We start from the raw sequence: 23,266 nt of genomic DNA on the forward strand, positions 1-23,266 counted from the left end.
GGTTTATGCAAGTATAGGCTTATAAGCTGGACACGAGTTCTCTCACATTGACAGTGGCTTGACGAAAAACGCAGACTAACCTCACACTCATCTGGTGCCCTCGGGAAGTGGAGATGTTTGAGATGTATATATATCTCGAAGTCTCTACTTCTTTGTAGGGTCTGATGGACTAGTGGGTTAAAGCATACTAATTATGGCAGCTACTGGAAGGTAGTTGTGCTTTATGGGTTCGAGTCCCACTGGTGGGTGTTGTCCAAAGATTGTTAATCTTCACTGGTGGTTTATGCAAGTATAGGCTTATAAGCTGGACACGAGTTCTCTGATATTGACAGTGGCTTGACGAAAAATGCAGACTAACCTCACACTCATCTGGTGCCCTCGGGAAGTGGAGATGTTTGAGATGTATATATATCTCGAAGTCTCTACTTCTTTGTAGGGTTGGATGGTGTAGTGGGTTAAAGCGTACTAGTTATGGCAGCTACTGGAAGGTAGTTGTGCTTTCTGGGTTCGAGTCCCACTGGTGGGTTTTGTCCAAAGATTGTTAATCTTCACTTGTGGTTTATGCAAGTATAGGCTTATATGCTGGACACGAGTTCTCTCACATTGACAGTGGCTTGACGAAAAACACAAACTAACCTCACACTCATCTGGTGCCCTCGGGAGTGGAGATGTTTGAGATGTATATATATCTCGAAGTCTCTACTTCTTTGTAGGGTCTGATGGTGTAGTGGGTTAAAGCGTACTAGTTATGGCAGCTACTGGAAGGTAGTTGTGCTTTCTGGGTTCGAGTCCCACTGGTGGGTTTTGTCCAAAGATTGTTAATCTTCACTTGTGGTTTATGCAAGTATAGGCTTATAAGCTGGACACGAGTTCTCTCACATTGACAGTGGCTTGACGAAAAACACAAACTAACCTCACACTCATCTGGTGCCCTCGGGAGTGGAGATGTTTGAGATGTATATATATCTCGAAGTCTCTACTTCTTTGTAGGGTCTGATGGTGTAGTGGGTTAAAGCGTACTAGTTATGGCAGCTACTGGAAGGTAGTTGTGCTTTCTGGGTTCGAGTCCCACTGGTGGGTGTTGTCCAAAGATTGTTAATCTTCACTTGTGGTTTATGCAAGTATAGGCTTATAAGCTGGACACGAGTTCTCTCACATTGACAGTGGCTTGACGAAAAACGCAAACTAACCTCACACTCATCTGGTGCCCTCGGGAAGTGGAGATGTTTGAGATGTATATATATCTCGAAGTCTCTACTTCTTTGTAGGGTCTGATGGTGTAGTGGGTTAAAGCGTACTAGTTATGTCAGCTACTGGAAAGTAGTGGTGCTTTCTGGGTTCGAGTCCCACTGGTGGGTGTTGTCCAAAGAATGTTAATCTTCACTTGTGGTTTATGCATGTATAGGCTTATAAGCTGGACACGAGTTCTCTCACATTGACAGTGGCTTGACGAAAAACGCAGACTAACCTCACACTCATCTGGTGCCCTCGGGAAGTGGAGATGTTCGAGATGTATATATATCTCGAAGTCTCTACTTCTTTGTAGGGTCTGATGGTGTAGTGGGTTAAAGCGTACTAGTTATGGCAGCTACTGGAAGGTAGTTGTGCTTTCTGGGTTCGAGTCTCACTGGTGGGTGTTGTCCAAAGATTGTTAATCTTCACTTGTGGTTTATGCAAGTATAGGCTTATAAGCTGGACACGAGTTCTCTCACATTGACAGTGGCTTGACGAAAAACGCAGACTAACCTCACACTCATCTGGTGCCCTCGGGAAGTGGAGATGTTTGAGATGTATATATATCTCGAAGTCTCTACTTCTTTGTAGGGTTGGATGGTGTAGTGGGTTAAAGCGTACTAGTTATGGCAGCTACTGGAAGGTAGTTGTGCTTTCTGGGTTCGAGTCCCACTGGTGGGTGTTGTCCAAAGATTGTTAATCTTCACTTGTGGTTTATGCAAGTATAGGCTTATAAGCTGGACAAGAGTTCTCTCACATTGACAGTGGCTTGACGAAAAACGCAGACTAACCTCACACTCATCTGGTGCCCTCGGGAAGTGGAGATGTTTGAGATGTATATATATCTCGAAGTCTCTACTTCTTTGTAGGTTCTGATGGTGTAGTGGGTTAAAGCGGACTAGTTATGGCAGCTACTGGAAGGTAGTTGTGCTTTCTGGGTTCGAGTCCCACTGGTGGGTGTTGTCCAAAGATTGTTAATCTTCACATGTGGTTTATGCAAGTATAGGCTTATAAGCTGGACACGAGTTCTCTCACATTGACAGTGGCTTGACGAAAAACGCAGACTAACCTCACACTCATCTGGTGCCCTCGGGAAGTGGAGATGTTTGAGATGTATATATATCTCGAAGTCTCTACTTCTTTGTAGGGTCTGATGGTCTAGTGGGTTAAAGCATACTAATTATGGCAGCTACTGGAAGGTAGTTGTGCTTTATGGGTTCGAGTCCCACTGGTGGGTGTTGTCCAAAGATTGTTAATCTTCACTTGTGGTTTATGCAAGTATAGGCTTATAAGCTGGACACGAGTTCTCTGATATTGACAGTGGCTTGACGAAAAATGCAGACTAACCTCACACTCATCTGGTGCCCTCGGGAAGTGGAGATGTTTGAGATGTATATATATCTCGAAGTCTCTACTTCTTTGTAGGGTTGGATGGTGTAGTGGGTTAAAGCGTACTAGTTATGGCAGCTACTGGAAGGTAGTTGTGCTTTCTGGGTTCGAGTCCCACTGGTGGGTTTTGTCCAAAGATTGTTAATCTTCACTTGTGGTTTATGCAAGTATAGGCTTATAAGCTGGACACGAGTTCTCTCACATTGACAGTGGCTTGACGAAAAACACAAACTAACCTCACACTCATCTGGTGCCCTCGGGAGTGGAGATGTTTGAGATGTATATATATCTCGAAGTCTCTACTTCTTTGTAGGGTCTGATGGTGTAGTGGGTTAAAGCGTACTAGTTATGGCAGCTACTGGAAGGTAGTTGTGCTTTCTGGGTTCGAGTCCCACTGGTGGGTGTTGTCCAAAGATTGTTAATCTTCACTTGTGGTTTATGCAAGTATAGGCTTATAAGCTGGACACGAGTTCTCTCACATTGACAGTGGCTTGACGAAAAACGCAAACTAACCTCACACTCATCTGGTGCCCTCGGGAAGTGGAGATGTTTGAGATGTATATATATCTCGAAGTCTCTACTTCTTTGTAGGGTCTGATGGTGTAGTGGGTTAAAGCGTACTAGTTATGTCAGCTACTGGAAAGTAGTGGTGCTTTCTGGGTTCGAGTCCCACTGGTGGGTGTTGTCCAAAGATTGTTAATCTTCACTTGTGGTTTATGCAAGTATAGGCTTATAAGCTGGACACGAGTTCTCTCACATTGACAGTGGCTTGACGAAAAACGCAGACTAACCTCACACTCATCTGGTGCCCTCGGGAAGTGGAGATGTTTGAGATGTATATATATCTCAAAGTCTCTACTTCTTTGTAGGGTCTGAAGGTGTAGTGGGTTAAAGCGTACTAGTTATGGCAGCTACTGGAAGGTAATTGTGCTTTCTGGGTTCGAGTCCCACTGGTGGGTGTTGTCCAAAGATTGTTAATCTTCACTTGTGGTTTATGCAAGTATAGGCTTATAAGCTGGACACGAGTTCTCTCACATTGACAGTGGCTTGACGAAAAACGCAGACTAACCTCACACTCATCTGGTGCCCTCGGGAAGTGGAGATGTTTGAGATGTATATATATCTCGAAGTCTCTACTTCTTTGAAGGGTCTGATGGTCTAGTGGGTTAAAGCATACTAATTATGGCAGCTACTGGAAGGTAGTTGTGCTTTATGGGTTCGAGTCCCACTGGTGGGTGTTGTCCAAAGATTGTTAATCTTCACTTGTGGTTTATGCAAGTATAGGCTTATAAGCTGGACACGAGTTCTCTGATATTGACAGTGGCTTGACGAAAAATGCAGACTAACCTCACACTCATCTGGTGCCCTCGGGAAGTGGAGATGTTTGAGATGTATATATATCTCGAAGTCTCTACTTCTTTGTAGGGTTGGATGGTGTAGTGGGTTAAAGCGTACTAGTTATGACAGCTACTGGAAGGTAGTTGTGCTTTCTGGGTTCGAGTCCCACTGGTGGGTGTTGTCCAAAGATTGTTAATCTTCACTTGTGGTTTATGCAAGTATAGGCTTATAAGCTGGACACGAGTTCTCTCACATTGACAGTGGCTTGACGAAAAACGCAGACTAACCTCACACTCATCTGGTGCCCCCGGGAAGAGATGTTTGAGATGTATATATATCTCGAAGTCTCTACTTCTTTGTTGGGTCTGATAGTGTAGTGGGTTAAAGCGTACTAGTTATGGCAGCTACTGGAAGGTAGTTGTGCTTTCTGGGTTCGAGTCCCACTGGTGGGTGTTGTACAAAGATTGTTAATCTTCACATGTGGTTTATGCAAGTATAGGCTTATAAGCTGGACACGAGTTCTCTCACATTGACAGTGGCTTGACGAAAAACGCAGACTAACCTCACACTCATCTGGTGCCCTCGGGAAGTGGAGATGTTTGAGATGTATATATATCTCGAAGTCTCTACTTCTTTGTAGGGTCTGATGGTCTAGTGGGTTAAAGCATACTAATTATGGCAGCTACTGGAAGGTAGTTGTGCTTTATGGGTTCGAGTCCCACTGGTGGGTGTTGTCCAAAGATTGTTAATCTTCACTGGTGGTTTATGCAAGTATAGGCTTATAAGCTGGACACGAGTTCTCTGATATTGACAGTGGCTTGATGAAAAATGCAGACTAACCTCACACTCATCTGGTGCCCTCGGGAAGTGGAGATGTTTGAGATGTATATATATCTCGAAGTCTCTACTTCTTTGTAGGGTTGGATGGTGTAGTGGGTTAAAGCGTACTAGTTATGGCAGCTACTGGAAGGTAGTTGTGCTTTCTGGGTTCGAGTCCCACTGGTGGGTTTTGTCCAAAGATTGTTAATCTTCACTTGTGGTTTATGCAAGTATAGGCTTATAAGCTGGACACGAGTTCTCTCACATTGACAGTGGCTTGACGAAAAACACAAACTAACCTCACACTCATCTGGTGCCCTCGGGAGTGGAGATGTTTGAGATGTATATATATCTCGAAGTCTCTACTTCTTTGTAGGGTCTGATGGTGTAGTGGGTTAAAGCGTACTAGTTATGGCAGCTACTGGAAGGTAGTTGTGCTTTCTGGGTTCGAGTCCCACTGGTGGGTGTTGTCCAAAGATTGTTAATCTTCACTTGTGGTTTATGCAAGTATAGGCTTATAAGCTGGACACGAGTTCTCTCACATTGACAGTGGCTTGACGAAAAACGCAAACTAACCTCACACTCATCTGGTGCCCTCGGGAAGTGGAGATGTTTGAGATGTATATATATCTCGAAGTCTCTACTTCTTTGTAGGGTCTGATGGTGTAGTGGGTTAAAGCGTACTAGTTATGTCAGCTACTGGAAAGTAGTGGTGCTTTCTGGGTTCGAGTCCCACTGGTGGGTGTTGTCCAAAGAATGTTAATCTTCACTTGTGGTTTATGCAAGTATAGGCTTATAAGCTGGACACGAGTTCTCTCACATTGACAGTGGCTTGACGAAAAACGCAGACTAACCTCACACTCATCTGGTGCCCTCGGGAAGTGGAGATGTTTGAGATGTATATATATCTCGAAGTCTCTACTTCTTTGTAGGGTCTGATGGTGTAGTGGGTTAAAGCGTACTAGTTATGGCAGCTACTGGAAGGTAGTTGTGCTTTCTGGGTTCGAGTCTCACTGGTGGGTGTTGTCCAAAGATTGTTAATCTTCACTTGTGGTTTATGCAAGTATAGGCTTATAAGCTGGACACGAGTTCTCTCACATTGACAGTGGCTTGACGAAAAACGCAGACTAACCTCACACTCATCTGGTGCCCTCGGGAAGTGGAGATGTTTGAGATGTATATATATCTCGAAGTCTCTACTTCTTTGTAGGGTCTGATGGTGTAGTGGGTTAAAGCGTACTAGTTATGGCAGCTACTGGAAGGTAGTTGTGCTTTCTGGGTTCGAGTCCCACTGGTGGGTGTTGTACAAAGATTGTTAATCTTCACTTGTGGTTTATGCAAGTATAGGCTTATAAGCTGGACACGAGTTCTCTCACATTGACAGTGGCTTGACGAAAAATGCAGACTAACCTCACACTCATCTGGTGCCCTCAGGAAGTGGAGATGTTTGAGATGTATATATATCTCGAAGTCTCTACTTCTTTGTAGGGTCTGATGGTGTAGTGGGTTAAAGCGTACTAGTTAAGGCAGCTACTGGAAGGTAGTTGTGCTTTCTGGGTTCGAGTCCCACTAGTGGGTGTTGTCCAAAGATTGTTAATCTTCAGTTGTGGTTTATGGAAGTATAGGAAAACGCAGACTAACCTCACACTCATCTGGTGCCCTCGGGAAGTGGAGATGTTTGAGATGTATATATATCTCGAAGTCTCTACTTCTTTGTAGGGTCGGATGGTGTAGTGGGTTAAAGCGTACTAGTTATGGCAGCTACTGGAAGGTAGTTGTGCTTTCTGGGTTCGAGTCCCACTGGTGGGTGTTGTCCAAAGATTGTTAATCTTCACTTGTGGTTTATGCAAGTATAGGCTTATAAGCTGGACACGAGTTCTCTCACATTGACAGTGGCTTGATGAAAAACGCAAACTAACCTCACACTCATCTGGTGCCCTCGAGAAGTGGAGATGTTTGAGATGTATATATATCTCGAAGTCTCTACTTCTTTGTAGGGTCTGATGGTGCAGTGGGTTAAAGCGTACTAGTTATGGCAGCTACTGGAAGGTAGTTGTGCTTTCTGGGTTCGAGTCCCACTGGTGGGTGTTGTCCAAAGATTGTTAATCTTCACTTGTGGTTTATGCAAGTATAGGCTTATAAGCTGGACACGAGTTCTCTCACATTGACAGTGGCTTGACGAAAAACGCAGACTAACCTCACACTCATCTGGTGCCCTCGGGAAGTGGAGATGTTTGAGATGTATATATATCTCGAAGTCTCTACTTCTTTGTAGGGTCTGATGGTGTAGTGGGTTAAAGTGTACTAGTTATGGCAGCTACTGGAAGGTAGTTGTGCTTTCTGGGTTCGAGTCCCACTGGTGGGAGTTGTCCAAAGATTGTTAATCTTCACTTGTGGTTTATGCAAGTATAGGCTTATAAGCTGGACACAAGTTCTCTCACATTGACAGTGGCTTGACGAAAAACGCAGACTAACCTCACACTCATCTGGTGCCCTCGGGAAGTGGAGATGTTTGAGATGTATATATATCTCGAAGTCTCTACTTCTTTGTAGGTTCTGATGGTGAAGTGGGTTAAAGCGGACTAGTTATGGCAGCTACTGGAAGGTAGTTGTGCTTTCTGGGTTCGAGTCCCACTGGTGGGTGTTGTACAAAGATTGTTAATCTTCACTTGTGGTTTATGCAAGTATAGGCTTATAAGCTGGACACGAGTTCTCTCACATTGACAGTGGCTTGACGAAAAACGCAGACTAACCTCACACTCATCTGGTGCCCTCGGGAAGTGGAGATGTTTGAGATGTATATATATCTCGAAGTCTCTACTTCTTTGTAGGGTCTGATGGTGTAGTGGGTTAAAGCGTACTAGTTATGGCAGCTACTGGAAGGTAGTTGTGCTTTCTGGGTTCGAGTCCCACTGGTGGGTGTTTTCCAAAGATTGTTAATCTTCACTTGTGGTTTATGCAAGTATAGGCTTATAAGCTGGACACGAGTTCTCTCACATTGACAGTGGCTTGATGAAAAACTCAGACTAACCTCACACTCATCTGGTGCCCTCGGGAAGTGGAGATGTTTGAGATGTATATATATCTCGAAGTCTCTACTTCTTTGTAGGGTCTGATGGTGTAGTGGGTTAAAGTGTACTAGTTATGGCAGCTACTGGAAGGTAGTTGTGCTTTCTGGGTTCGAGTCCCACTGGTGGGAGTTGTCCAAAGATTGTTAATCTTCACTTGTGGTTTATGCAAGTATAGGCTTATAAGCTGGACACAAGTTCTCTCACATTGACAGTGGCTTGACGAAAAACGCAGACTAACCTCACACTCATCTGGTGCCCTCGGGAAGTGGAGATGTTTGAGATGTATATATATCTCGAAGTCTCTACTTCTTTGTAGGTTCTGATGGTGAAGTGGGTTAAAGCGGACTAGTTATGGCAGCTACTGGAAGGTAGTTGTGCTTTCTGGGTTCGAGTCCCACTGGTGGGTGTTGTACAAAGATTGTTAATCTTCACTTGTGGTTTATGCAAGTATAGGCTTATAAGCTGGACACGAGTTCTCTCACATTGACAGTGGCTTGACGAAAAACGCAGACTAACCTCACACTCATCTGGTGCCCTCGGGAAGTGGAGATGTTTGAGATGTATATATATCTCGAAGTCTCTACTTCTTTGTAGGGTCTGATGGTGTAGTGGGTTAAAGCGTACTAGTTATGGCAGCTACTGAAAGGTAGTTGTGCTTTCTGGGTTCGAGTCCCACTGGTTGGTGTTGTCCAAAGATTGTTAATCTTCACTTGTGGTTTATGGAAGTATAGGAAAACGCAGACTAACCTCACACTCATCTGGTGCCCTCGGGAAGTGGAGATGTTTGAGATGTATATATATCTCGAAGTCTCTACTTCTTAGTAGGGTCTGATGGTATAGTGGGTTAAAGCGTACTAGTTATGGTAGCTACTGGAAGGAAGTTGTGCTTTCTGGGTTCGAGTCCAACTGGTGGGTGTTGTCCAAAGATTGTTAATCTTCACTTGTGGTTTATGCAAGTATAGGCTTATAAGCTGGACACGAGTTCTCTCACATTGACAGTGGCTTGACCAAAAACGCACACTAACCTCACACTCATCTGGTGCCCTCGGGAAGTGGAGATGTTTGAGATGTATATATATCTCGAAGTCTCTACTTCTTTGTAGGGTCTGATGGTGTAGTGGGTTAAAGCGTACTAGTTATAGAAGTTACTGGAAGGTAGTTGTGCTTTCTGGGTTCGAGTCCCACTGGTGGGTGTTGTCCAAAGAATGTTAATCTTCACTTGTGGTTTATGCAAGTATAGGCTTATAAACTGGACACGAGTTCTCTCACAATGACAGTGGCTTGACGAAAAACGCAGACTAACCTCACACTCATCTGGTGCCCTCGGGAAGTGGAGATGTTTGAGATGTATATATATCTCGAAGTCTCTACTTCTTTGTAGGGTCTGATGGTGTAGTTTGTTAAAGCGTACTAGTTATGGCAGCTACTGGAAGGTAGTTGTGCTTTCTGGGTTCGAGTCCCACTGGTGGGTGTTGTCCAAAGATTGTTAATCTTCACTTGTGGTTTATGCAAGTATAGGCTTATAAGCTGGACACGAGTTCTCTCACATTGACAGTGGCTTGACGAAAAACTCAGACTAACCTCACACTCATCTGGTGCCCTCGGGAAGTGGAGATGTTTGAGATGTATATATATCTCGAAGTTTCTACTTCTTTGTAGGGTCTGATGGTGTAGTGGGTTAAAGCGTACTAGTTATAGCAGTTACTGGAAGGTAGTTGTGCTTTCTGGGTTCGAGTCCCACTGGTGGGTGTTGTCCAAAGATTGTTAATCTTCACTTGTAGTTTATGCAAGTATAGGCTTGTAAGCTGGACACGAGTTCTCTCACATTGACAGTGGCTTGACGAAAAACTCAGACTAACCTCACACTCATCTGGTGCGCTCGGGAAGTGGAGATGTTTGAGATGTATATATATCTCGAAGTCTCTACTTCTTTGTAGGGTCTGATGGTGTAGTGGGTTAAAGCGTACTAGTTATAGCAGTTACTGGAAGGTAGTTGTGCTTTCTGGGTTCGAGTCCCACTGGTGGGTGTTGTCCAAAGATTGTTAATCTTCACTTGTGATTAATGCAAGTATAGGCTTATAAGCTGGACACGAGTTCTCTCACATTGACAGTGGCTTGACGAAAAACGCAGACTAACCTCACACTCATCTGGTGCCCTCAGGAAGTGGAGATGTTTGAGATGTATATATATCTCGAAGTCTCTACTTCTTTGTAGGTTCTGATGGTATAAGGGTTAAAGCGTACTAGTTATGGCAGCTACTGGAAGGTAGTTGTGCTTTCTGGGTTCGAGTCCCACTGGTGGGTGTTGTCCAAAGATTGTTAATCTTCACTTGTGGTTTATGCAAGTATAGGCTTATAAGCTGGACACGAGTTCTCTCACATTGACAGTAGCTTGACGAAAAACGCAAACTAACCTCACACTCATCTGGTGCCCTCGGGAAGTGGAGATGTTTGAGATGTATATATATCTCGAAGTCTCTACTTCTTTGTAGGGTCTGATGGTGTAGTGGGTTAAAGCGTACTAGTTATGGCAGCTACTGGAAGGTAGTTGTGCTTTCTGGGTTCGAGTCCCACTGGTGGGTGTTGTCCAAAGATTGTTAATCTTCACTTGTGGTTTATGCAAGTATAGGCTTATAAACTGGACACGAGTTCTCTCACATTGACAGTGGCTTGACGAAAAACGCAGACTAACCTCACACTCATCTGGTGCCCTCGGGAAGTGGAGTTGTTTGAGATGTATATGTATCCTGAAATCTCTACTTCTTTGTAGGGTCTGATGGTGTAGTGGGTTAAAGCGTACTAGTTATAGCAGCTACTGGAAGGTAGTTGTGCTTTCTGGGTTCGAGTCCCACTGGTGGGTGTTGTCCAAAGATTGTTAATCTTCACTTGTGGTTTATGCAAGTATAGGCTTATAAGCTGGACACGAGTTCTCTCACATTGACAGTTGCTTGACGAAAAACGCAGACTAACCTCACACTCATCTGGTGCCCTCGGGAAGTGGAGATGTTTGAGATGTATATATATCTCGAAGTCTCTACTTCTTAGTAGGGTCTGATGGTATAGTGGGTTAAAGCGTACTAGTTATGGTAGCTACTGGAAGGAAGTTGTGCTTTCTGGGTTCGAGTCCAACTGGTGGGTGTTGTCCAAAGATTGTTAATCTTCACTTGTGGTTTATGCAAGTATAGGCTTATAAGCTGGACACGAGTTCTCTCACATTGACAGTGGCTTGACCAAAAACGCACACTAACCTCACACTCATCTGGTGCCCTCGGGAAGTGGAGATGTTTGAGATGTATATATATCTCGAAGTCTCTACTTCTTTGTAGGGTCTGATGGTGTAGTGGGTTAAAGCGTACTAGTTATAGAAGTTACTGGAAGGTAGTTGTGCTTTCTGGGTTCGAGTCCCACTGGTGGGTGTTGTCCAAAGAATGTTAATCTTCACTTGTGGTTTATGCAAGTATAGGCTTATAAACTGGACACGAGTTCTCTCACAATGACAGTGGCTTTACGAAAAACGCAGACTAACCTCACACTCATCTGGTGCCCTCGGGAAGTGGAGATGTTTGAGATGTATATATATCTCGAAGTCTCTACTTCTTTGTAGGGTCTGATGGTGTAGTTTGTTAAAGCGTACTAGTTATGGCAGCTACTGGAAGGTAGTTGTGCTTTCTGGGTTCGAGTCCCACTGGTGGGTGTTGTCCAAAGATTGTTAATCTTCACTTGTGTTTTATGCAAGTATAGCCTTATAAGCTGGACACGAAATCTCTCACATTGACAGTGGCTTGACGAAAAACGCAGACTAACCTCACACTCATCTGGTGCCCTCGGGAAGTGGAGATGTTTGAGACGTATATATATCTCGAAGTCTCTACTTCTTTGTAGAGTCTGATGGTGTAGTGGGTTAAAGCGTACTAGTTATGGCAGCTACTGGAAGGTAGTGGTGCTTTCTGGGTTCGAATCCCACTGGTGGGTGTTGTCCAAAGATTGTTAATCTTCACTTGTAGTTTATGCAAGTATAGGCTTATAAGCTGGACACGAGTTCTCTCACATTGACAGTGGCTTGACGAAAAACGCAGACTAACCTCACACTCATCTGGTGCCCTCGGGAAGTGGAGACATTTGAGATGTAAATATATCTCGAAGTCTCTACTTCTTTGTAGGGTCTGATGGTGTAGTGGGTTAAAGCGTACTAGTTATGGCAGCTACTGGAAGGTAGTTGTGCTTTCTGGGTTCGAGTCCTACTGGTGGGTGTTGTCCAAAGATTGTTAATCTTCACTTGTGGTTTATGCAAGTATAGGCTTATAAGCTGGACACGAGTTCTCTCACATTGACAGTGGCTTGACGAAAAACGCAGACTAACCTCACACTCATCTGGTGCCCTCGGGAAGTGGAGACATTTGAGATGTATATATATCTCGAAGTCTCTACTTCTTTGTCGGGTCTGATGGTGTAGTGGGTTAAAGCGTACTAGTTATGGCAGCTACCTGAAGGTAGTTGTGCTTTCTGGGTTCGAGTCCCACTGGAGGGTGTTGTCCAAAGATTGTTAATCTTCACTTGTGGTTTATGCAAGTATAGGCTTATAAGCTGGACACGAGTTCTCTCACATTGACAGTGGCTTGACGAAAAACGCAAACTAACCTCACACTCATCTGGTGCCCTCGGGAAGTGGAGATGTTTGAGATGTATATATATCTCGAAGTCTCTACTTCTTTGTAGGGTCTGATGGTGTAGTGGGTTAAAGCGTACTAGTTATGGCAGCTACTGGAAGGTAGTTGTGCTTTCTGGGTTCGAGTCCCACTGGTGGGTGTTGTCCAAAGATTGTTAATCTTCACTTGTTATTTATGCAAGTATAGGCTTATAAACTGGACACGAGTTCTCTCACATTGACAGTGGCTTGACGAAAAACGCAGACTAACCTCAAACTCATCTGGTGCCCTCGGGAAGTGGAGATGTTTGGGATGTATATATATCTCGAAGTCTCTACTTCTTTGTAGGGTCTAATGGTGTAGTGGGTTAAAGCGTACTAGTTATGGCAGCTACTGGAAGGTAGTTGTGCTTTCTGGGTTCGAGTCCCACTGGTGGGTGATGTCCAAAGATTGTTAATCTTCACTTGTGGTTTATGCAAGTATAGGCTTATAAGCTGGACACGAGTTCTCTCACATTGACAGTGGCTTGACCAAAAACGCACACTAACCTCACACTCATCTGGTGCCCTCGGGAAGTGGAGATGTTTGAGATGTATATATATCTCGAAGTCTCTACTTCTTTGTAGGGTCTGATGGTGTAGTGGGTTAAAGCGTACTAGTTATAGAAGTTACTGGAAGGTAGTTGTGCTTTCTGGGTTCGAGTCCCACTGGTGGGTGTTGTCCAAAGATTGTTAATCTTCACTTGTGGTTTATGCAAGTATAGGCTTATAAACTAGACACGAGTTCTCTCACAATGACAGTGGCTTGACGAAAAACGCAGACTAACCTCACACTCATCTGGTGCCCTCGGGAAGTGGAGATGTTTGAGATGTATATATATATCGAAGTCTCTACTTCTTTGTAGGGTCTGATGGTGTAGTTTGTTAAAGCGTACTAGTTATGGCAGCTACTGGAAGGTAGTTGTGCTTTCTGGGTTCGAGTCCCACTGGTGGGTGTTGTCCAAAGATTGTTAATCTTCACTTGTGGTTTATGCAAGTATAGGCTTATAAGCTGGACACGAGTTCTCTCACATTGACAGTGGCTTGACGAAAAACTCAGACTAACCTCACACTCATCTGGTGCCCTCGGGAAGTGGAGATGTTTGAGATGTATATATATCTCGAAGTTTCTACTTCTTTGTAGGGTCTGATGGTGTAGTGGGTTAAAGCGTACTAGTTATAGCAGTTACTGGAAGGTAGTTGTGCTTTCTGGGTTCGAGTCCCACTGGTGGGTGTTGTCCAAAGATTGTTAATCTTCACTTGTAGTTTATGCAAGTATAGGCTTATAAGCTGGACACGAGTTCTCTCACATTGACAGTGGCTTGACGAAAAACTCAGACTAACCTCACACTCATCTGGTGCGCTCGGGAAGTGGAGATGTTTGAGATGTATATATATCTCGAAGTCTCTACTTCTTTGTAGGGTCTGATGGTGTAGTGGGTTAAAGCGTACTAGTTATAGCAGTTACTGGAAGGTAGTTGTGCTTTCTGGGTTCGAGTCCCACTGGTGGGTGTTGTCCAAAGATTGTTAATCTTCACTTGTGATTAATGCAAGTATAGGCTTATAAGCTGGACACGAGTTCTCTCACATTGACAGTGGCTTGACGAAAAACGCAGACTAACCTCACACTCATCTGGTGCCCTCAGGAAGTGGAGATGTTTGAGATGTATATATATCTCGAAGTCTCTACTTCTTTGTAGGTTCTGATGGTATAAGGGTTAAAGCGTACTAGTTATGGCAGCTACTGGAAGGTAGTTGTGCTTTCTGGGTTCGAGTCCCACTGGTGGGTGTTGTCCAAAGATTGTTAATCTTCACTTGTGGTTTATGCAAGTATAGGCTTATAAGCTGGACACGAGTTCTCTCACATTGACAGTAGCTTGACGAAAAACGCAAACTAACCTCACACTCATCTGGTGCCCTCGGGAAGTGGAGATGTTTGAGATGTATATATATCTCGAAGTCTCTACTTCTTTGTAGGGTCTGATGGTGTAGTGGGTTAAAGCGTACTAGTTATGGCAGCTACTGGAAGGTAGTTGTGCTTTCTGGGTTCGAGTCCCACTGGTGGGTGTTGTCCAAAGATTGTTAATCTTCACTTGTGGTTTATGCAAGTATAGGCTTATAAACTGGACACGAGTTCTCTCACATTGACAGTGGCTTGACGAAAAACGCAGACTAACCTCACACTCATCTGGTGCCCTCGGGAAGTGGAGTTGTTTGAGATGTATATGTATCTCGAAATCTCTACTTCTTTGTAGGGTCTGATGGTGTAGTGGGTTAAAGCGTACTAGTTATAGCAGCTACTGGAAGGTAGTTGTGCTTTCTGGGTTCGAGTCCCACTGGTGGGTGTTGTCCAAAGATTGTTAATCTTCACTTGTGGTTTATGCAAGTATAGGCTTATAAGCTGGACACGAGTTCTCTCACATTGACAGTTGCTTGACGAAAAACGCAGACTAACCTCACACTCATCTGGTGCCCTCGGGAAGTGGAGATGTTTGAGATGTATATATATCTCGAAGTCTCTACTTCTTAGTAGGGTCTGATGGTATAGTGGGTTAAAGCGTACTAGTTATGGTAGCTACTGGAAGGAAGTTGTGCTTTCTGGGTTCGAGTCCAACTGGTGGGTGTTGTCCAAAGATTGTTAATCTTCACTTGTGGTTTATGCAAGTATAGGCTTATAAGCTGGACACGAGTTCTCTCACATTGACAGTGGCTTGACCAAAAACGCACACTAACCTCACACTCATCTGGTGCCCTCGGGAAGTGGAGATGTTTGAGATGTATATATATCACGAAGTCTCTACTTCTTTGTAGGGTCTGATGGTGTAGTGGGTTAAAGCGTACTAGTTATAGAAGTTACTGGAAGGTAGTTGTGCTTTCTGGGTTCGAGTCCCACTGGTGGGTGTTGTCCAAAGAATGTTAATCTTCACTTGTGGTTTATGCAAGTATAGGCTTATAAACTGGACACGAGTTCTCTCACAATGACAGTGGCTTGACGAAAAACGCAGACTAACCTCACACTCATCTGGTGCCCTCGGGAAGTGGAGATGTTTGAGATGTATATATATCTCGAAGTCTCTACTTCTTTGTAGGGTCTGATGGTGTAGTTTGTTAAAGCGTACTAGTTATGGCAGCTACTGGAAGGTAGTTGTGCTTTCTGGGTTCGAGTCCCACTGGTGGGTGTTGTCCAAAGATTGTTAATCTTCACTTGTGGTTTATGCAAGTATAGGCTTATAAGCTGGACACGAGTTCTCTCACATTGACAGTGGCTTGACGAAAAACTCAGACTAACCTCACACTCATCTGGTGCCCTCGGGAAGTGGAGATGTTTGAGATGTATATATATCTCGAAGTCTCTACTTCTTTGTAGGGTCTGATGGTGTAGTGGGTTAAAGCATACTAGTTATAGCAGTTACTGGAAGGTAGTTGTGCTTTCTGGGTTCGAGTCCCACTGGTGGGTGTTGTCCAAAGATTGTTAATCTTCACTTGTGGTTTATGCAAGTATAGGCTTATAAGCTGGACACGAGTTCTCTCACATTGACAGTGGCTTGACGAAAAACTGAGACTAACCTCACACTCATCTGGTGCGCTCGGGAAGTGGAGATGTTTGAGATGTATATATATCTCGAAGTCTCTACTTCTTTGTAGGGTCTGATGGTGTAGTGGGTTAAAGCGTACTAGTTATAGCAGTTACTGGAAGGTAGTTGTGCTTTATGGGTTTGAGTCCCACTGGTGGGTGTTGTCCAAAGATTGTTAATCTTCACTTGTGATTAATGCAAGTATAGGCTTATAAGCTGGACACGAGTTCTCTCACATTGACAGTGGCTTGACGAAAAACTCAGACTAACCTCACACTCATCTGGTGCCCTCGGGAAGTGGAGATGTTTGAGATGTATATATATCTCGAAGTCTCTACTTCTTTGTAGGGTCTGATGGTGTAGTGGGTTAAAGCGTACTAGTTATAGCAGTTACTGGAAGGTAGTTGTGCTTTCTGGGTTCGAGTCCCACTGGTGGGTGTTGTCCAAAGATTGTTAATCTTCACTTGTGGTTTATGCAAGTATAGGCTTATAAGCTGGACACGAGTTCTCTCACATTGACAGTGGCTTGACGAAAAACTCAGACTAACCTCACACTCATCTGGTGCGCTCGGGAAGTGGAGATGTTTGAGATGTATATATATCTCGAAGTCTCTACTTCTTTGTAGGGTCTGATGGTGTAGTGGGTTAAAGCGTACTAGTTATAGCAGTTACTGGAAGGTAGTTGTGCTTTCTGGGTTCGAGTCCCACTGGTGGGTGTTGTCCAAAGATTGTTAATCTTCACTTGTGATTAATGCAAGTATAGGCTTATAAGCTGGACACGAGTTCTCTCACATTGACAGTGGCTTGACGAAAAACGCAGACTAACCTCACACTCATCTGGTGCCCTCGGGAAGTGGAGTTGTTTGAGATGTATATGTATCTCGAAATCTCTACTTCTTTGTAGGGTCTGATGGTGTAGTGGGTTAAAGCGTACTAGTTATAGCAGCTACTGGAAGGTAGTTGTGCTTTCTGGGTTCGAGTCCCACTGGTGGGTGTTGTCCAAAGATTGTTAATCTTCACTTGTGGTTTATGCAAGTATAGGCTTATAAGCTGGACACGAGTTCTCTCACATTGACAGTTGCTTGACGAAAAACGCAGACTAACCTCACACTCATCTGGTGCCCTCGGGAAGTGGAGATGTTTGAGATGTATATATATCTCGAAGTCTCTACTTCTTAGTAGGGTCTGATGGTATAGTGGGTTAAAGCGTACTAGTTATGGTAGCTACTGGAAGGAAGTTGTGCTTTCTGGGTTCGAGTCCAACTGGTGGGTGTTGTCCAAAGATTGTTAATCTTCACTTGTGGTTTATGCAAGTATAGGCTTATAAGCTGGACACGAGTTCTCTCACATTGACAGTGGCTTGACCAAAAACGCACACTAACCTCACACTCATCTGGTGCCCTCGGGAAGTGGAGATGTTTGAGATGTATATATATCTCGAAGTCTCTACTTCTTTGTAGGGTCTGATGGTGTAGTGGGTTAAAGCGTACTAGTTATAGAAGTTACTGGAAGGTAGTTGTGCTTTCTGGGTTCGAGTCCCACTGGTGGGTGTTGTCCAAAGAATGTTAATCTTCACTTGTGGTTTATGCAAGTATAGGCTTATAAACTGGACACGAGTTCTCTCACAATGACAGTGGCTTGACGAAAAACGCAGACTAACCTCACACTCATCTGGTGCCCTCGGGAAGTGGAGATGTTTGAGATGTATATATATCTCGAAGTCTCTACTTCTTTGTAGGGTCTGATGGTGTAGTTTGTTAAAGCGTACTAGTTATGGCAGCTACTGGAAGGTAGTTGTGCTTTCTGGGTTCGAGTCCCACTGGTGGGTGTTGTCCAAAGATTGTTAATCTTCACTTGTGGTTTATGCAAGTATAGGCTTATAAGCTGGACACGAGTTCTCTCACATTGACAGTGGCTTGACGAAAAACTCAGACTAACCTCACACTCATCTGGTGCCCTCGGGAAGTGGAGATGTTTGAGATGTATATATATCTCGAAGTCTCTACTTCTTTGTAGGGTCTGATGGTGTAGTGGGTTAAAGCGTACTAGTTATAGCAGTTACTGGAAGGTAGTTGTGCTTTCTGGGTTCGAGTCCCACTGGTGGGTGTTGTCCAAAGATTGTTAATCTTCACTTGTGGTTTATGCAAGTATAGGCTTATAAGCTGGACACGAGTTCTCTCACATTGACAGTGGCTTGACGAAAAACTCAGACTAACCTCACACTCATCTGGTGCGCTCGGGAAGTGGAGATGTTTGAGATGTATATATATCTCGAAGTCTCTACTTCTTTGTAGGGTCTGATGGTGTAGTGGGTTAAAGCGTACTAGTTATAGCAGTTACTGGAAGGTAGTTGTGCTTTCTGGGTTCGAGTCCCACTGGTGGGTGTTGTCCAAAGATTGTTAATCTTCACTTGTGGTTTATGCAAGTATAGGCTTATAAGCTGGACACGAGTTCTCTCACATTGACAGTGGCTTGACGAAAAACTCAGACTAACCTCACACTCATCTGGTGCGCTCGGGAAGTGGAGATGTTTGAGATGTATATATATCTCGAAGTCTCTACTTCTTTGTAGGGTCTGATGGTGTAGTGGGTTAAAGCGTACTAGTTATAGCAGTTACTGGAAGGTAGTTGTGCTTTCTGGGTTCGAGTCCCACTGGTGGGTGTTGTCCAAAGATTGTTAATCTTCACTTGTGATTAATGCAAGTATAGGCTTATAAGCTGGACACGAGTTCTCTCACATTGACAGTGGCTTGACGAAAAACGCAGACTAACCTCACACTCATCTGGTGCCCTCAGGAAGTGGAGATGTTTGAGATGTATATATATCTCGAAGTCTCTACATCTTTGTAGGTTCTGATGGTATAAGGGTTAAAGCGTACTAGTTATGGCAGCTACTGGAAGGTAGTTGTGCTTTCTGGGTTCGAGTCCCACTGGTGGGTGTTGTCCAAAGATTGTTAATCTTCACTTGTGGTTTATGCAAGTATAGGCTTATAAGCTGGACACGAGTTCTCTCACATTGACAGTAGCTTGACGAAAAACGCAAACTAACCTCACACTCATCTGGTGCCCTCGGGAAGTGGAGATGTTTGAGATGTATATATATCTCGAAGTCTCTACTTCTTTGTAGGGTCTGATGGTGTAGTGGGTTAAAGCGTACTAGTTATGGCAGCTACTGGAAGGTAGTTGTGCTTTCTGGGTTCGAGTCCCACTGGTGGGTGTTGTCCAAAGATTGTTAATCTTCACTTGTGGTTTATGCAAGTATAGGCTTATAAACTGGACACGAGTTCTCTCACATTGACAGTGGCTTGACGAAAAACGCAGACTAACCTCACACTCATCTGGTGCCCTCGGGAAGTGGAGTTGTTTGAGATGTATATGTATCTCGAAATCTCTACTTCTTTGTAGGGTCTGATGGTGTAGTGGGTTAAAGCATACTAGTTATAGCAGCTACTGGAAGGTAGTTGTGCTTTCTGGGTTCGAGTCCCACTGGTGGGTGTTGTCCAAAGATTGTTAATCTTCACTTGTGGTTTATGCAAGTATAGGCTTATAAGCTGGACACGAGTTCTCTCACATTGACAGTCGCTTGACGAAAAACGCAGACTAACCTCACACTCATCTGGTGCCCTCGGGAAGTGGAGATGTTTGAGATGTATATATATCTCGAAGTCTCTACTTCTTAGTAGGGTCTGATGGTATAGTGGGTTAAAGCGTACTAGTTATGGTAGCTACTGGAAGGAAGTTGTGCTTTCTGGGTTCGAGTCCAACTGGTGGGTGTTGTCCAAAGATTGTTAATCTTCACTTGTGGTTTAAGCAAGTATAGGCTTATAAGCTGGACACGAGTTCTCTCACATTGACAGTGGCTTGACCAAAAACGCACACTAACCTCACACTCATCTGGTGCCCTCGGGAAGTGGAGATGTTTGAGATGTATATATATCTCGAAGTCTCTACTTCTTTGTAGGGTCTGATGGTGTAGTGGGTTAAAGCGTACTAGTTATAGAAGTTACTGGAAGGTAGTTGTGCTTTCTGGGTTCGAGTCCCACTGGTGGGTGTTGTCCAAAGATTGTTAATCTTCACTTGTGGTTTATGCAGGTATAGGCTTATAAACTGGACACGAGTTCTCTCACAATGACAGTGGCTTGACGAAAAACGCAGACTAACCTCACACTCATCTGGTGCCCTCGGGAAGTGGAGATGTTTGAGATGTATATATATCTCGAAGTCTCTACTTCTTTGTAGGGTCTGATGGTGTAGTTTGTTAAAGCGTACTAGTTATGGCAGCTACTGGAAGGTAGTTGTGTTTTCTGGGTTCGAGTCCCACTGGTGGGTGTTGTCCAAAGATTGTTAATCTTCACTTGTGGTTTATGCAAGTATAGGCTTATAAGCTGGACACGAGTTCTCTCACATTGACAGTGGCTTGACGAAAAACTCAGACTAACCTCACACTCATCTGGTGCCCTCGGGAAGTGGAGATGTTTGAGATGTATATATATCTCGAAGTCTCTACTTCTTTGTAGGGTCTGATGGTGTAGTGGGTTAAAGCGTACTAGTTATAGCAGTTACTGGAAGGTAGTTGTGCTTTCTGGGTTCGAGTCCCACTGGTGGGTGTTGTCCAAAGATTGTTAATCTTCACTTGTGGTTTATGCAAGTATAGGCTTATAAGCTGGACACGAGTTCTCTCACATTGACAGTGGCTTGACGAAAAACTCAGACTAACCTCACACTCATCTGGTGCGCTCGGGAAGTGGAGATGTTTGAGATGTATATATATCTCGAAGTCTCTACTTCTTTGTAGGGTCTGATGGTGTAGTGGGTTAAAGCATACTAGTTATAGCAGTTACTGGAAGGTAGTTGTGCTTTCTGGGTTCGAGTCCCACTGGTGGGTGTTGTGCAAAGATTGTTAATCTTCACTTGTGATTAATGCAAGTATAGGCTTATAAGCTGGACACGAGTTCTCTCACATTGACAGTGGCTTGACGAAAAACGCAGACTAACCTCACACTCATCTGGTGCCCTCAGGAAGTGGAGATGTTTGAGATGTATATATATCTCGAAGTCTCTACTTCTTTGTAGGTTCTGATGGTATAAGGGTTAAAGCGTACTAGTTATGGCAGCTACTGGAAGGTAGTTGTGCTTTCTGGGTTCGAGTCCCACTGGTGGGTGTTGTCCAAAGATTGTTAATCTTCACTTGTGGTTTATGCAAGTATAGGCTTATAAGCTGGACACGAGTTCTCTCACATTGACAGTAGCTTGACGAAAAACGCAAAGTAACCTCACACTCATCTGGTGCCCTCGGGAAGTGGAGATGTTTGAGATGTATATATATCTCGAAGTCTCTACTTCTTTGTAGGGTCTGATGGTGTAGTGGGTTAAAGCGTACTAGTTATGGCAGCTACTGGAAGGTAGTTGTGCTTTCTGGGTTCGAGTCCCACTGGTGGGTGTTGTCCAAAGATTGTTAATCTTCACTTGTGGTTTATGCAAGTATAGGCTTATAAACTGGACACGAGTTCTCTCACATTGACAGTGGCTTGACGAAAAACGCAGACTAACCTCACACTCATCTGGTGCCCTCGGGAAGTGGAGTTGTTTGAGATGTATATATATCTCGAAATCTCTACTTCTTTGTAGGGTCTAATGGTATAAGGGTTAAAGCGTACTAGTTATGGCAGCTACTGGAAGGTAGTTGTGCTTTCTGGGTTCGAGTCCCACTGGTGGGTGTTGTCCAAAGATTGTTAATCTTCACTTGTGGTTTATGCAAGTATAGGCTTATTAGCTGGACACGAGTTCTTTCACATTGACAGTAGCTTGACGAAAAACGCAAACTAACCTCACACTCATCTGGTGCCCTCGGGAAGTGGAGATGTTTGAGATGTATATATATCTCGAAGTCTCTACTTCTTTGTAGGGTCTGATGGTGTAGTGGGTTAAAGCGTACTAGTTATGGCAGCTACTGGAAGGTAGTTGTGCTTTCTGGGTTCGAGTCCCACTGGTGGGTGTGGTCCAAAGATTGTTAATCTTCACTTGTGGTTTATGCAAGTATAGGCTTATAAACTGGACACGAGTTCTCTCACATTGACAGTGGCTTGACGAAAAACGCAGACTAACCTCACACTCATCTGGTGCCCTCGGGAAGTGGAGATGTTTGAGATGTATATATATCTCGAAGTCTCTACTTCTTTGTTGGGTCTGATGGTGTAGTGGGTTAAAGCGTACTAGTTATGGCAGCTACTGGAACGTAGTTGTGCTTTCTGGGTTCGAGTCCCACTGGTGGGTGTTGTCCAAAGATTGTTAATCTTCACTTGTAGTTTATGCAAGTATAGGCTTATAAGCTGGACACGAGTTCTCTCACAATGACAGTGGCTTGACGAAAAACGCTGACTAACCTCACACTTATCTGGTGCCCTCGCGAAGTGGAGATGTTTGAGATGTATATATATCTCGAAGTCTCTACTTCTTTGTAGGGTCTGATGGTGTAGTGGGTTAAAGCGTACTAGTTATGACAGCTACTGGAAGGTAGTTGTGCTTTCTGGGTTCGAGTCCCACTGGTGGGTGTTGTCCAAAGATTGTTAATCTTCACTTGTAGTTTATGCAAGTATAGGCTTATAAGCTGGACACGAGTTCTCTCACAATGACAGTGGCTTGATGAAAAACGCAGACTAACCTCACACTCATCTGGTGCCCTCGGGAAGTGGAGATGTTTGAGATGTATATATATCTCGAAGTCTCTACTTCTTTGTAGGGTCTGATGGTGTAGTGGGTTAAAGCTTACTAGTTATGGCAGCTACTGGAAGGTAGTTGTGCTTTCTGGGTTCGAGTCCCACTGGTGGGTGTTGTCCAAAGATTGTTAATCTTCACTTGTGGTTTATGCAAGTATAGGCTTATAAGCTGGACACGAGTTCTCTCACATTGACAGTGGCTTGACGAAAATCGCAGACTAAACTCACACTCATCTGGTGCCCTCGGGAAGTGGAGATGTTTGAGATGTATATATATCTCGAAGTCTCTACTTCTTTGTAGGGTCTGATGGTGTAGTGGGTTAAAGCGTACTAGTTATGGCAGCTACTGGAAGGTAGTTGTGCTTTCTGTGTTCGAGTCCCACTGGTGGGTGTTGTCCAAAGATTGTTAATCTTCACTTGTGGTTTATGCAAGTATAGGCT

Source organism: Procambarus clarkii, chromosome 9 (assembly GCF_040958095.1).
Source record: "Procambarus clarkii isolate CNS0578487 chromosome 9, FALCON_Pclarkii_2.0, whole genome shotgun sequence".
Taxonomy (NCBI): domain Eukaryota; kingdom Metazoa; phylum Arthropoda; class Malacostraca; order Decapoda; family Cambaridae; genus Procambarus; species Procambarus clarkii.